General features: G+C 37.5%; 1 pseudogene; it reads right to left on the reverse strand.

The window, feature by feature from the left end:
* Positions 1-5,409: 5,409 nt before the first annotated feature.
* On the reverse strand, positions 5,410-9,452 carry Son-ps1 (SON DNA and RNA binding protein, pseudogene 1; annotated as a pseudogene).
* Between the last annotated feature and the right edge of the window lie 3,839 nt (positions 9,453-13,291).

The raw sequence follows: 13,291 nt of genomic DNA on the forward strand, positions 1-13,291 counted from the left end.
ATCCAACATTTATGAGTCAGCACAAAAGAGGATAGAAAGAAGGCAAGGGCAAAAGGGTTGAGCTGTATGACACCATTGCTGAAGAGATAGAGAAATGTCTATTCACTCTAGATGGGAAAATAATGACAGACCAAAATGTGGCTATTACAAGAGTCCAACTTGCTGAAACAAATGGTGAAAATAACTTTTTACTGTGGTTACAGGAGTATGGATGTGGGCTTATTTACAGAACATGAATGACTGAGAGTCATCCAGCAGTATCACCTGAATTTGAACAATCATGGAAGCAGGCTATTTGAGGCTGACTGCATGGTTTGCATGAAGCTTTACAGTTTGGAGAGTCTCCAGTTTTCCCAATTGGTCAGTCTCGTTCAGGGACCTTGACTTGCCTAAGAGTGTATGTGAATGGGTCTTAGTAATTACATTAGCATTAGGAGGACAAGAAGGAGGTCTAGTGAATCTTGTCATTTCCAGAGACGTCTTAAGGTTCTGAGTTGCTTACTTTCTGAGTCATGATAATCTTTGACAAACTGAAAGTTTCATACCACTATTTATTTACTTTTCAAATATTATCCACTTTCTCGGTTGCCCTTCCAGAAACCCCTATAATATTCTCCATCCCTGGCTTCTATGAGGGTGCTCCCCAACCCACACACAAACTCCCTCCACATTTCTGCCCTGACATTCCCCTACACTGGAGCATCAAGGCTTCATAGTACCATGGGCCTCTCCTCCCATTGATGCCTGACAAGGCCATCCTCTGCTACATATGAGACTGAAGCTATTGGTCTCTCTCCACTCTCTGGTTGGTGGTTTAGTCCCTGGGAGTGCTGGGCAAACTGGTTGGTATTGTTGTTCCTACTATGTGGTCAAAAACACCTTCAGCTCCTTCAGTCCATTCTCTAACTCCTCCATTGGGGACCCCATTCTCAGGTTGGCTGCAAGCATCTGCCTCTGTATTTGCCAGGCTCTTGCAAAGCCTCTCAGGAGACAGCTCTATCAGGCTCTTATCAGCATTCACTTCGAAGCATCTGCAATAAGGCCTGGGTTTAGTGAGTATATATGGGACAGATCCCCAGGTGTGGCAGTCCTTGGATGGCCTTTCCTTCAGTCTTGCCTCCACATTTTGTCTCCGAATTTCCTCCTCTCAGTATTTTGTTTCCCCTTCTAAAAGAACTGAAGTATCCATACTTTGTTCTTCCTAATTCTTGAGCTTTATGTGATCTATAATTGTATCTTAGGTACTCCAAGCTTTTGGGCTAATATCCACTTATCAGTGAATGTAAACCATTTGTGTCCTTTTGTGACTAGGTTACCTCACTCAGGATAATATTTTCTAGTTCCATCCATTTGCCTAAGAATCTCATGAAATTAGTGTTTTCAATGGCTGAGTAATTACATTTATTGTGGAAATGTACCACATTTTGTGTATCCATTCCTATGTTGAAGAACATCTGGGTTCATTCCAGATTCTGGCTATTATAAATAAGGCTGCTATGAACATAGTGGAACACGTGTTCTTTTTATATGTTGGAGCATATTTCAAGTATATGTCGTGGAGTGGTATAGCTTGTTCCTCAGGTAGTTCAATGTCCAATTTTCTGAGGAACTGCCAGACTGATTTCAGAGTGGTTGTACCAGCCTGCAATCCCAGCAAAAATGGAGGAGTGTTCCTCTTTCTCCACATCCTCGCCAGCATCTGGTGTCACATGAGATTTCCATCTTAGCCATTCTGACTGGTGTGAGGTGGAATCTCAAAGTTGTTTTGATTTCCATTTCCCTGATGGCTAAGGATTTTGACCATTTCTTTAGATGCTTCTTGATCATTCAATATTCCCCAGTTTAGAATGTTTTGTTTAGCGCTGTACCCCATTTTAATAGGGTTATTTGATTCTCTGGAGTCTAACTTCTTGAGTTCTTTGTATATATTGGATATTAATCCTCTATCAGATTCAGGATTTGTAAAGATCTTTTCCCAATCTGTTCGTTACCATTTTATTCTAATGACAATGTCCTTTGCCTTACAGAAGCTTTGCAATTTTATCAGATGCCATTTGTCAATTCTCTATCTTAGAGCACAAGCCAATGATGTTCTGCTTAGGAAATTTTCCCCTGCACACACGTGTTCAAGGCTCTTCCCCACTTTTTCTTCTATTAGTTTGAGTGTATCTTGTTTCATGTGGAGGTCCTTGTTCCACTTGGATTTGAGCTTTGTACAAGGAGATAAGAATGGATCAATTTGCATTCTTCTACATGATGACCTCCAGTTGAACCAGCACCATTTATTGGGAATGCTGTTTTTTCCACTGGATGGTTTTAGCTCCTTTGCAAAAGATCAAGTGACCATAGGTGTATGGGTTCATTCCTGGGTTTTCAATTCTATTTCATTGATCTACCTGCCTGTCTCTGTACCAATACAATATAGTTTTTTTTTAAATTCATGATTGCTCTGTATTATAGCTTGTGGTTAGGGATGATGATTTCCCAAGAAGTACTGTTACTGTTGAGAATAATTTTCACTATCCTTGTTTTTGTTTTTCCAAATGAATTTACAAAGTGTTCTTTCTAACTCTATGAAGAATTGAGTTGGAATTACATTGAATCTGTAGATTCCTTTTGGCAAGATGTCCATTTTCACTGTATAAAACCTGCCAATGTATGAGAATGGGAGATCTTTCCATTTTCTGAGATATTCTTTGATTTCTTTCTTCAGAGATCTGTCATACAGAACTTTCAGTTGTTTGTTTAGAATCACACCAAATTATTTTATATTGTTTGTGATTATCGTGGAGGATCATTTCACCAATTTCTTTCTCGGCCTTTTTATCCTTTGAGTAAATGATGGTTACTGATTTGTGTGAGTTAATTTTATATCCAGCCACTTTGTTGAAGTGGCTTATCAGCTGAAAGAGTTCTCTAATGAAATTATTGGTCACTTAAGAATATTATCATATCATCTGCAAATAGTGATATTTTGACTTCTTCCTTTCCAACTTGTATGGCTTTTAACTACTTTTGTTGTCTAAAGGGTTCTGTCTAAGACTTCAAGTACTATATTGAATAGGTAGTGAGAGAGTGGGCAACATTGTCGAGTTCCTGGTTTTAGTGGAATTCCTTCAAGTTTCTCTCCAATTAGTTTGATGTTTGCTACTGGTTTGCTGTATATTGCTTTTACTGTGTTTAGGTATGGTCCTGATCTTTCCACAACTTTTAACATGAAGAGGTGTTGAATTTTGTCAAATACTTTCTCAGAATATAATGAGATGATCATGCGGCTTTTTTCTTTGAGTTTATTTATAGTGGATTATGTTGATGGATTTCCATATATTGAACCATCCCTGCAACCCTGAGGTGAAGCCTACTTGATCATGATGGGTGATTGTTTTGATGTGTTCTTAGATTCAGTTTGTGAAAATTTTATTGAGAATTATTGCATTGATACTCATAGGGGAAATTGGTCTGCAGTTCTCTTTCTTTGTAGGGTCTTTGTGTAGTTTAGGTATACGCTCAATTGTGGCTTGAAAGAACAAATTGGATAGGGTTCCTTCTATTTCCATTTTGTGGAATCATTTTAGGAGTATTGCTATTAGATCTTTTTTGAAGGTCTGATAAAGTTTTCAACTAAACCCATCTAGTCCTGGGATTTTTTTGGTTGGAAGACTCTTAATGACTGCTTTCTTTTTCTTTAGGGGTTATGGTACTATTTAATGGTTTATCTGATCCTGATTAACTTAGGTACCTGGAATCAGTGTAGAAAATTATCCATTTCATCCAGATCTTTCAGTTTTGATGAATATAGGCTATGGTAGTAGTATCTGATAATTTTTTTAATTTTCTCAGCTTCCTTTTCATTTTTGATTTTGTTAATTTGGATACTGTCTCTGAGCCCTCTCATTAGTCTGGCTAAGGGTTGATCAATATTGTTGATTTTCTCAAAGAACCAGCTCCTGGTTTGTTGATTCTTTATATAGTTCTTTTGTTTTTACATGGTTGACTTGAGCCCTGAGTTTGATTATTTCTTGCTGTCTACTCAGGTGTATTAGCTTCCTTTTGTATGAGAACTTTCAGATGTGCTGTCAAGCTGCTGGTGTATTCTTTTTCCAGTTTCTTTTTGGAGACACTCAGAGCTATAAGTGTTCCTCTTAGCACTGCTTTCATTGTATCCCATAATTTTGGGTATGTTGTGCCTTCATTTTCTACCCTTGATCTTGGCCAAAAGTCCAAGAAGCAATGTGCTTTCATTTTCATTAAATTACAAAAAGTCTTTAATTTATTTCTTTATTTCTTCTTTGACCAATTTTTCATTGAGTAGAGCATTCAGCTTCCATGTGTATGTGGGCTGTTCTTGTTGTTACTTAAGAGCGACCATAGTCCAGGGTTATCTCATAGGATTCACGAGATTATTTCAATCCCCTTGTAACTTTTGAGGTGTTTTTGGTTACAAATTATACCATCAACTTTGAAAAAGGTACCATGAGTTGCTGAGAAGAAGGTGTATTCTTTTGTTTTAGAATGAAATGTTCTATAGATATCTGTTAAATCCATTTGGTTTTGACTTCTGTTAGTTTCTCTATGTCTCTGTTTAGTTTCTGTTCTCCCACTATTATTATGTGTGCTTTGAGCTTTAGTAAAGTTTCTTTTATGAATGTGGCTGCCATTGTATTTGGAGCACAGATGTTCAGAATGAGAGTTCATCTTGGTTGATTTTTCCTTTGAAGAGTCTGAAGTGTCCTTCCTTTTATTTATTTTGTTTTTTTAAAACTTTAGGTTGAAAGTCGATTTTATTTGATGCAATGATGGCTACTCCAGCTTGATTCTTGGGACCATTTGCTTGGAAAATTGTTTTCCAGCCTTTTACTCTGAGGTAGTGCTGTCATTGTCTGCTAGCTGTGTTTCCTTTATGCAGCAAAATGCTGGGTGTGGTTTAAATATCCAGTTATTTTGTGTATGTCTTTTATTGTGGAATTTGTGCATTGATATTAAGAGAAATTAAAGAAAAGTGATTGTTGCTTCCTGTTATTTTTATTCTTAGAGATGGAATTATGTTTGTGTGGCTATCTTCTATTGGGTTTGTTTAAAAATGATTACTTTTTTGCTTTTTCTAGGGTATACTCCTTGTGTTGGAGTTTTCTGTCTATTATCCTTCGAAAATTGATTTTGTAGAAAGATATTGTGTAAATTTGGTTTTTGTCATGGAATATATTTGTTTCTCCATCGATGTTAAATAAGAATTGTGCTGGGCATAGTAGCCTGGATAGGCATTTGTGTTCTCTTAGGGTCTATATGACATCTGCCCAGGATATTCTGGCTTTCATAGTCTTTGGTGAGAAGTCTGGTATAATTCTAATAGTTCTACCTTTATATGTTACTTGTTCCTTTTTCTTTACTGCCTACAATATTCTTTCCTTCTTTCTTTCTTTCTTTCTTTCTTTTTGGTGTTTTGATTATTTTTTTTTTCAGTCAACAAAATAGCGGCTGGTTGCCAATTTTTATTAGATAAGTTGGTTACAGCATTTTTATTATTTACGTCTATCTAGGTGTAGCTGAAATTCAAAATGCACATCAAAGTAAAACTATATCACAACTCAAGCCATACTAAATATGTACTTGGCCTCTGAAGTAAAATTCTAGTTGGACTTCCATTTTGACTTCTTTCTTATGACCCAAGTGGCTTTAATGGGAATGCAGGACTTAGTACTGATCATGACACAACGTATCACTTTCTTTTCATAATCTCTACAAAAAGGGGGAGATGGTTGCATTAGCCCTTTGGGACAGATCTTGCTTCATTACTTTAATAACACTGGCCCAGAATCTGTCCAGCAGAACCCATTGTGAAATAGTACAAGGTGCACAGCCCTTCACTGATTACAGGCAAGTGTTACAGCAGCCTAGCCGTATGGAAGGGAAGTTACATCATAGTACAAAATACAGTATAAAAGCGTTATTTAACATTCCACACTGAATATTACTGATGCCCTCAAACAATTGTTTTGATGTTAGCCACTTAAACAAATACATCACTAAGGTAAACAATATAAACATACCAAAACCCTGTGTGGTTAAATACAATTTCCATGGTACAAAACCAAAGCCTGGAGATGTTTGTACAGATTGCTTTTTACACAATGTCTTAAATTGTGAAATATTTACAACATTAAGGAGGAAATACATTGTGATGCAGAGTAAAATTATCTGAAATGATTAATATAAAACCTCAATCTATCTACGTGAGGCACTCCTGAAGCAAGTGGCATTAGCCATGAGGTCCTTTGGTACAAGGCCCATTGCTTGAAGAACCACAGTAGCTGCTGTGGCTTTAGCATGCTTCTTATTAGGGCTGGCAAAGCTGGGCTGGTAAGCGCTTCCATTTATCAATACCCTAAAGAGGAAGTGTTTGCGATGGTCAGGGCCACTGTCATGGACCAAGAGAAATTCAGGTGGTTGCCACCTTCTCTTATTACAGATTTCCATCAAGGCAGACACAGGATGTTTGCCTGACAAGTCTTTCATTGCAGCGGAGAAGTTCCCAGACCTCTTTTGTGCTCTCTCTCCTACTGCAACAAGACCTTTTCGGTCTGTCTTAAAGTCAACAAGGATGGGTTCCTTATTTCCTTCTTTGTTCTTTCCTAGTCTTCTCCTTCTCTCCAGCCCATTTTTCTCATCAACACAGCTCCCATTCCTCCAGTTACTGGGGCTGCTCTTAAGAACTGATCCTTTTTAATCCAGGCTTGGGCACCAGTATTAGCCAGCTGTTCCTGTGTCAGGACTTGTACTCCTGTACTTCCTGTGAACTGCCCAGGGATAGAGTTCAACTGAGTCCAGGCGTCAATCCGTTCTTGAGCTCGATTTAACATACTCATGGCTTCAAGGTCAAATGCATTCTCACTGAGTCTCTTCTGAGCAAGTGCCCGTTCACTCATTGCTGTTGAAATGTCCACAGGCTCTGAGGGCAAGCTGCTGCTGAACACATTATCGTCATCTTTGCTTTCTTCGCCATTTTTCTCTACTGGAACCCACTCTCCATAAACACTATCCGCTTCCTTTTTCCGATGTTGAGATCCAGATGACACAGGAAACTCCTTTGTTAATGTTACTTGGCTTTTTGGTGGAGTTGGCTTTGCTGCAGCAATATTCAAATTGAAAAAAATGGGCTTGGGTTCACTGAGTTTAAAGGGATGATGATAAAAAGGAGGCTCTTCTTCCTCTTCATCCGAAACATGAGGTTTATTCACTATTACATCATCATCTTCTTTACTCTGTGCAATCTGTTTGCATTTCTAAACATACAAAGCCCAATACACATCCATCCCTTAAAAACATTCGCAACAACCTGTAAATGTACAGCGTGGAATCTTAACGTCACCTGCCATATTCTCCTGCCACAGCTTCTCGGTGTTTTGATTATTATGTGACAGAAAGTTTCTTTTCTGGGCCAGTCTATTGAGAGTTCTGTATGCTTCTTTTATGTTCGTAGGAATCTCTTCTTTAGATTGTGGAGTTTTCTTTTTTTTTAATTTTTTATTACATTTCAAACGTTATTCCCCTTCCCAGTTTCCTGTCCATAAATCCTCAATCCCTCCCCTCCCCCACCCCCATACAGGTACTATCCCTATACATCACCCTTATTGCCCCCCCCCCATATTCTCCTGCACTTGGGGTCCAACTTTGGCAAGACCAAGGACTTCCCTTCCCCTCGTGCCCCAATAAGGCTATTCTCTGCTATTATATGCAGTTGGAGCTCTTGGTCAGTCCATGTATAGTCTTTCAATAGTGGTTTTGTCCCTGGAAGCTCTGGTATGTTGGCACTGTTGTTTTTATGGGGTTGCAAGCTCCTTCACTTTGTCAATACTTCCTCTAATTCCCCCCAAGGGGGTCCTATTCTCAGTTGTGTTGAAGGTAAGATGTGTTGCCCGAGGTTGGAATTCAGAAAGGGACACAGGAACAAGCTCTGTTGAGAATCAGACTCAAAGATTTTAACTGTCCTCAAGATTTTATCTCAAGTGGCAACACTGCCCTAGAGGTTGCACCCACTTTCAAATAACCCTCTATTCCCAGAGGTCCCCACTTGTCAAATTAAGTCAGAAGTGAAAAGGAAAAAAATGAGAATCATATACCTATATCTCCTTAGGTGCTTTGGGAACAAGTCAACAAGGGGAACATGTCTACCCCAGTTCCAGGCTGTTTTCTTTAAGTCTTGCAAAGGAGGTATTTAGATTTTTTTTTCTTTCTTTGGAGCTGGGTACCGAACCCAGGGCCTTGCGCTTGCTAGGCAAGCTCTCTACCACTGAGCTAAATCCCCAACCCGATATTTAGATTTTTTTTTTTGGTTCTTTTTTTTTTTCGGAGCTGGGAACCGAACCCAGGGCCTTGCGCTTCCTAGGCAAGCGCTCTGCCACTGAGCCAAATCCCCAACCCCCCGATATTTAGATATTTAGAACCAAGGTTTTACCCTCAACCTCTGGAGGACAATGATGAGTGCCTACAAAAGTGTGTATTGTTTGAAAAGGTTCCATGACCAAGACCTACAAATGTTCCCAACATCCAAAATTGGGAATTCTGTTTAGTAACACTTATTAAGTGTAACTTAGTATAGATTGAGCATCACAAGTGCAAAAATAGGAAGGAATTTTAATGATTTCATTTTTCTAAGTGGATAAATAAATTTTTTGTGTATATATACCAGTACAACATATTCATTACCCATGAATCTGTTGATTCTATTTTCCATATCCATCTTAATACTATTGCAGATTTCCATTCTGATGTCAACACATCCTTACAGTATATTGGTTGGCCTAATTTCTCACTTTTTTTTCAATAACGCAGTGTCTAACCAACGCTTAATGCCCATCTCCCACTGTCTGCAGAGGCATACGTATACTCCTCCATCAAGCGTTCTTTCACATGTTTGCTATATTAAAACATCCTTTCACCTGTGCCTGCTTCAGGAAAACATTTTTTCATGTGTTTCCTTTAGCAAGACATGTTTTCATTTGTGTAACTCAGCAAAACTTCATTTGACATAACTAACTTTCCAGAGAAACTGCAAGTTTTCACATCACATGTATCTCTTGATGATTCTATTTTCTAGCTACTGTAAATGGAGGAGCGGTGGCCATGGATAAGGCAAGTAACTGCAATGTGATGTTAAATCATTTTGTCAAATGTTTAGCAGTGGTATAGCTGGGTCAGATTTTGAGAAGCTTCCACATTCATTCCCAAAGTGGCTGCACAACCTTACACCAAGCGTCTAAGAGTTTCTCTTACCCTCCAACCACATTAGTATATATTGGCATGTGAAATGGAATATTCAAGTAGTTTAATTTGAATTGCCCTGATAACTAAGGGTATTGGACACCCTTTTTAATTACAAGTAGGGATACCTTGGCTTCTTTTCTTCCTTTTGGCATACCCATTGTTTTTCCTTGACTAGCTGCTTTAGCTGCCATAGCTGTAAGTGCTATATTGAATAGGAGTGGAAATAATGGTAATTATTTTCTTATTCCTGATTTGTGTTGGGATGCTTTGAGGTTTTCCTCATTATCATTATTAGAATGATAAGAGCTATAGATTTTTTGTATATAATCTTTGGGATTTTATTTTTGGGGTTTTATTTTGTTTATTTTGTTTGTTTGTTTGTTTACTTATTTGTTTATTTATTTATTTATTGATTGATTGATTTTGGAAGTATGCTTTCACCATCCCTAGCCACTTCAAGACTTTCATTATAAATAGGTTTTTGGATTTTATCAAGTAGTTTCTGTATCTATTGAGATAATTATGTAATTTCTGTCTTTGAGTCCATTTATGTGGGGTGTTACATTTATTTATTCATAAATGTAAAAGCATTCCTGCTTCTATAAAGAAAAGTTAATTGGATTATGATAAATGATCGTTGTGATGTGAACCTGAATTTGCCAGTGTTTGTTGAGAGTTTTCTCACTTATGATTGTCAGTGAGGTTGTTTCGGAATTTTTGTGTGTATATGTGTGTGTGTGTTTATCTAGTTTAGATATCCAGGTAATATTGCTTCACAAAAAAAAATTGAAAGCATTACCTTTTTGTTAATTCATGGAATAATTTGAGTTGTATTGGCACTATTTTCTCTTTGAAGATTTGGTAGAATTCTTCAGAGAATCAATTTTGTACTGGGCTTTTGGCAGACATTTTATTACTCCTTTAACCTAATTAACACACACACACACACACACACACACACATTGACTATTTGTTTTATTTGTGTGGATCATGTACATCCTTAAATGCATCTTTCAAATAGGATTTGAGGTTTTCTAAGTTTCACTGATATTTGTTGTAATGTCTCTTTTCATCTCTAATTATTGCTTTTGGTCTTTTTTCTTAATCGTCCAAGAAATTGTCAATATTGTTTATTCTCAAGGAATTAACTATTGTTTCCATGAATATTTGTATTTTTGTTTCTCATATTTCAATTTATTTTATCCCTCTTTTTATCTTTTTATTAGTTGATATTCATGTCCTGAATTGCCCTAAGGTAATTTCTTGGTCTTTAGTTATTTTATTTTTGTCTTCATTAATGTAACTCAACTGTTTATTTGTGTTCTTTCTGAGAGCCTTGAATTTGTTGAACATGTTTACAACCATTCTTTATAGGCTCTAGGTTCTGTGGTCTTGGGGAATAAAACTTGGTGATTTGGAGGAAAGGGTACATCGTACTTTGTTTTATCAATTATTTATTTGCAAAAGGAGTTAGGAATGTAGAAATAGGGTGTTCATTGCTTTTTGATATAAGATTTTAGTTGAATGGACCATAATTCCAGGATTGGGTGGTGGGCAGAAAAGCTTGTAGAAGTCTTGAGTAAGCCTAGAGAACTGAGGTAGAGGTGTCTGGGAATTTTGAAAGAAGTGAAATTGCTTTCCAGTTCTCCAATAACCCTGTGAAATGGTTGTGATGTACAGATATAGAGGCAGTGTGGTGGAGGTGCAGGGTAGAAGTATGTTCTTTAGTAGATCTTATCTGCTGTGAACTTTTAAGGTGTCCATGGTATGTGGGGTCTGTAGGTGAAGGGGCCAGAGTCTAGTATCTTCACCAAGTCTGCATCCCTTTCTAGAGCAAGCACATGGAATGTCTACACTATCAGGTCTAGACCTAGACAGGACCAAAGAAAGCATAGTAGACGGAGTCACTTATCAAGTCCAGGTTCTCAGCCCAATTCAATTTTTCTTCCATATTAAGATTGACTATGCTTAAGAAAATCATATTTCTGATCAGGGGTCTTAGTAAATGAAACCTTGTAATAGCAAAAGGAGTAACCTTATTGTCCCTTGGTAATCTAGTGATAGAAGGGAATCTAAAATTAGGATAGACATTCTCACTGATGAGGATCTACTGGATTAATTCATCAGAGTTTAAACTTTTACAACAGAAGATCAGCAAAAAGAACACACATGCACACATTCCTACAGATACCAGTTACTCTCCAAGCTTTGACGGTCAAAGATATATTGGAGGAATAATAAGAATGCTTTGCTCAAATGGAATATCTTGTCCCCTGAGATGATTAACTGTAAAATTTCTAGATTTTTCTAAACTGTTACCCTTTCCTCATTAATGTGTTTCCTCATTAATGCTATAAATGTGTTTTGTAATTTCAAAGTCTGGAATTGCCCCCAAGTTTAACTAAACAATGACAAAGTATCTAGTATCTTGTTCAGTGATGGAACAACAAAGGAATTTCACTTAGAATCCTTTTCTTTTTTGTGAATTTGGAATTAATTTGGGATTTAACTCTCAATGCTTTACCTTGCTGTGGTAAGACACTGAGCTTCATGAGATATTGCAAAAGCATGAGTATTGGTCAGTAATTAAGGAAAATATTTACACCACAACCACAGAAGACATGTCAAGTCTGCCTGAAGCTATGAACATTTTATTACAGGTAGAATTTGTTACACATACTTCTGTGCTTCTGAGAAATAGAAATGCGGTATGTCCTCCTGTTGCATACTCATTTGCTCTTCACTGTGGAGATTTTTTGTGCCGTGTAATGGAAGTTCTCCATCCATAGATCTCTTACTAATTTCTCATTTCCTGGTTTCTTTGATGAAACAAAAATTGAGTATGACTGAAACCATCTACTCATTTGCTGCTTTAGAAAAATGTAGAATAGCCAAAAGTGGTTGAAGGATACTCTAGAATCTCATCCTAATGTGGAAGAAATTCAGTCAGTCAAGTTCTACAAGTTGTTTCAATGAAGGAATTTCTGCAGCATTCTTAGCAGGGATCTAGATGTGCTGAAAAAGCCAGAGAGAGACTCACAAGTCTTCTTCAAGTGTTTTATTTCCCAAGATGCAACACCTCTTTCCTTTTATATATGTATTACATTATTCGTGTGTGTGTGTGTGTGTGTGTGTGTGTGTGTGTGTGTGTGTGTGTGATGTCTCCCATTATCTCTTACCTTATTTTTCGAGACTAGGAGCTCACTAGTTCAGCTAGCTAGACAGACTGGCCAACAAGCCCCTAGGATGCTGAAATGCCAAGCTTTTAAGTACCTGAGATCCAAATCCAGGTTCTTGTGCAATGAGCACTTTATTTTATGAGTCATTTCTCCAAACCCTTCTTTGTTTTTCAAAAAAAAAATTGCTACGCCTCAGTGTTCCGATCTACGAGATTATATCATGTGTCATTGATCACACACATCATGCTAGCTACTTTATGTTAACTTAACACAAGCTAGAAATATTTGAAAGGAGGGAGTCTCAATAAAGAAAATGCCTCCAGATGGTGCTGGTGGATTTGCATGACTTTAATCCCTGCACTTTGGAGTAGAGACCAGTGAATTTGTAAGTTTAAAGCCAGCCTGGTCTACAGTCTATAGAGAGAATTCAAGGATAGGATGGATTACACAGAGGAATCCTGTCTCAAAAAAAACAGAAAGAAAGAAAGAGAAAGAAAGAAAGGAAGAAAGGAAGAAAGAAAGAAAGAAAGAAAGAAAGAAAGAAAGAAAGAAAGAAAGAAAGAAAGAAAGAAGGAAAAGAAAAGAGAAAGTGATAAAGGAAAACAGGAAGTAACTCCCTAAGATCTAGGGTGTAGGATATTTTCATAGTCATTGATAAGTGGAGAGAGAGAGAGAGAGAGAGAGAGAGAGAGAGAGAGAGAGAGAGAGAGAAACTTTAAAGTTTATTTTATTTTTTTTAACAAATGATAGCTCTGACTTTCTATGACTAAGCCTGGGTAAAAATTGACATGATGCATAGCTGCTTTTGGCCTAGTGCATGCTGGTGCCTGGGCAGAGTGGGCTAAGCACAG

This window comes from Rattus norvegicus, chromosome 5 (genome assembly GCF_036323735.1).
Source record: "Rattus norvegicus strain BN/NHsdMcwi chromosome 5, GRCr8, whole genome shotgun sequence".
Classification (NCBI taxonomy): Eukaryota; Metazoa; Chordata; class Mammalia; order Rodentia; family Muridae; genus Rattus; species Rattus norvegicus.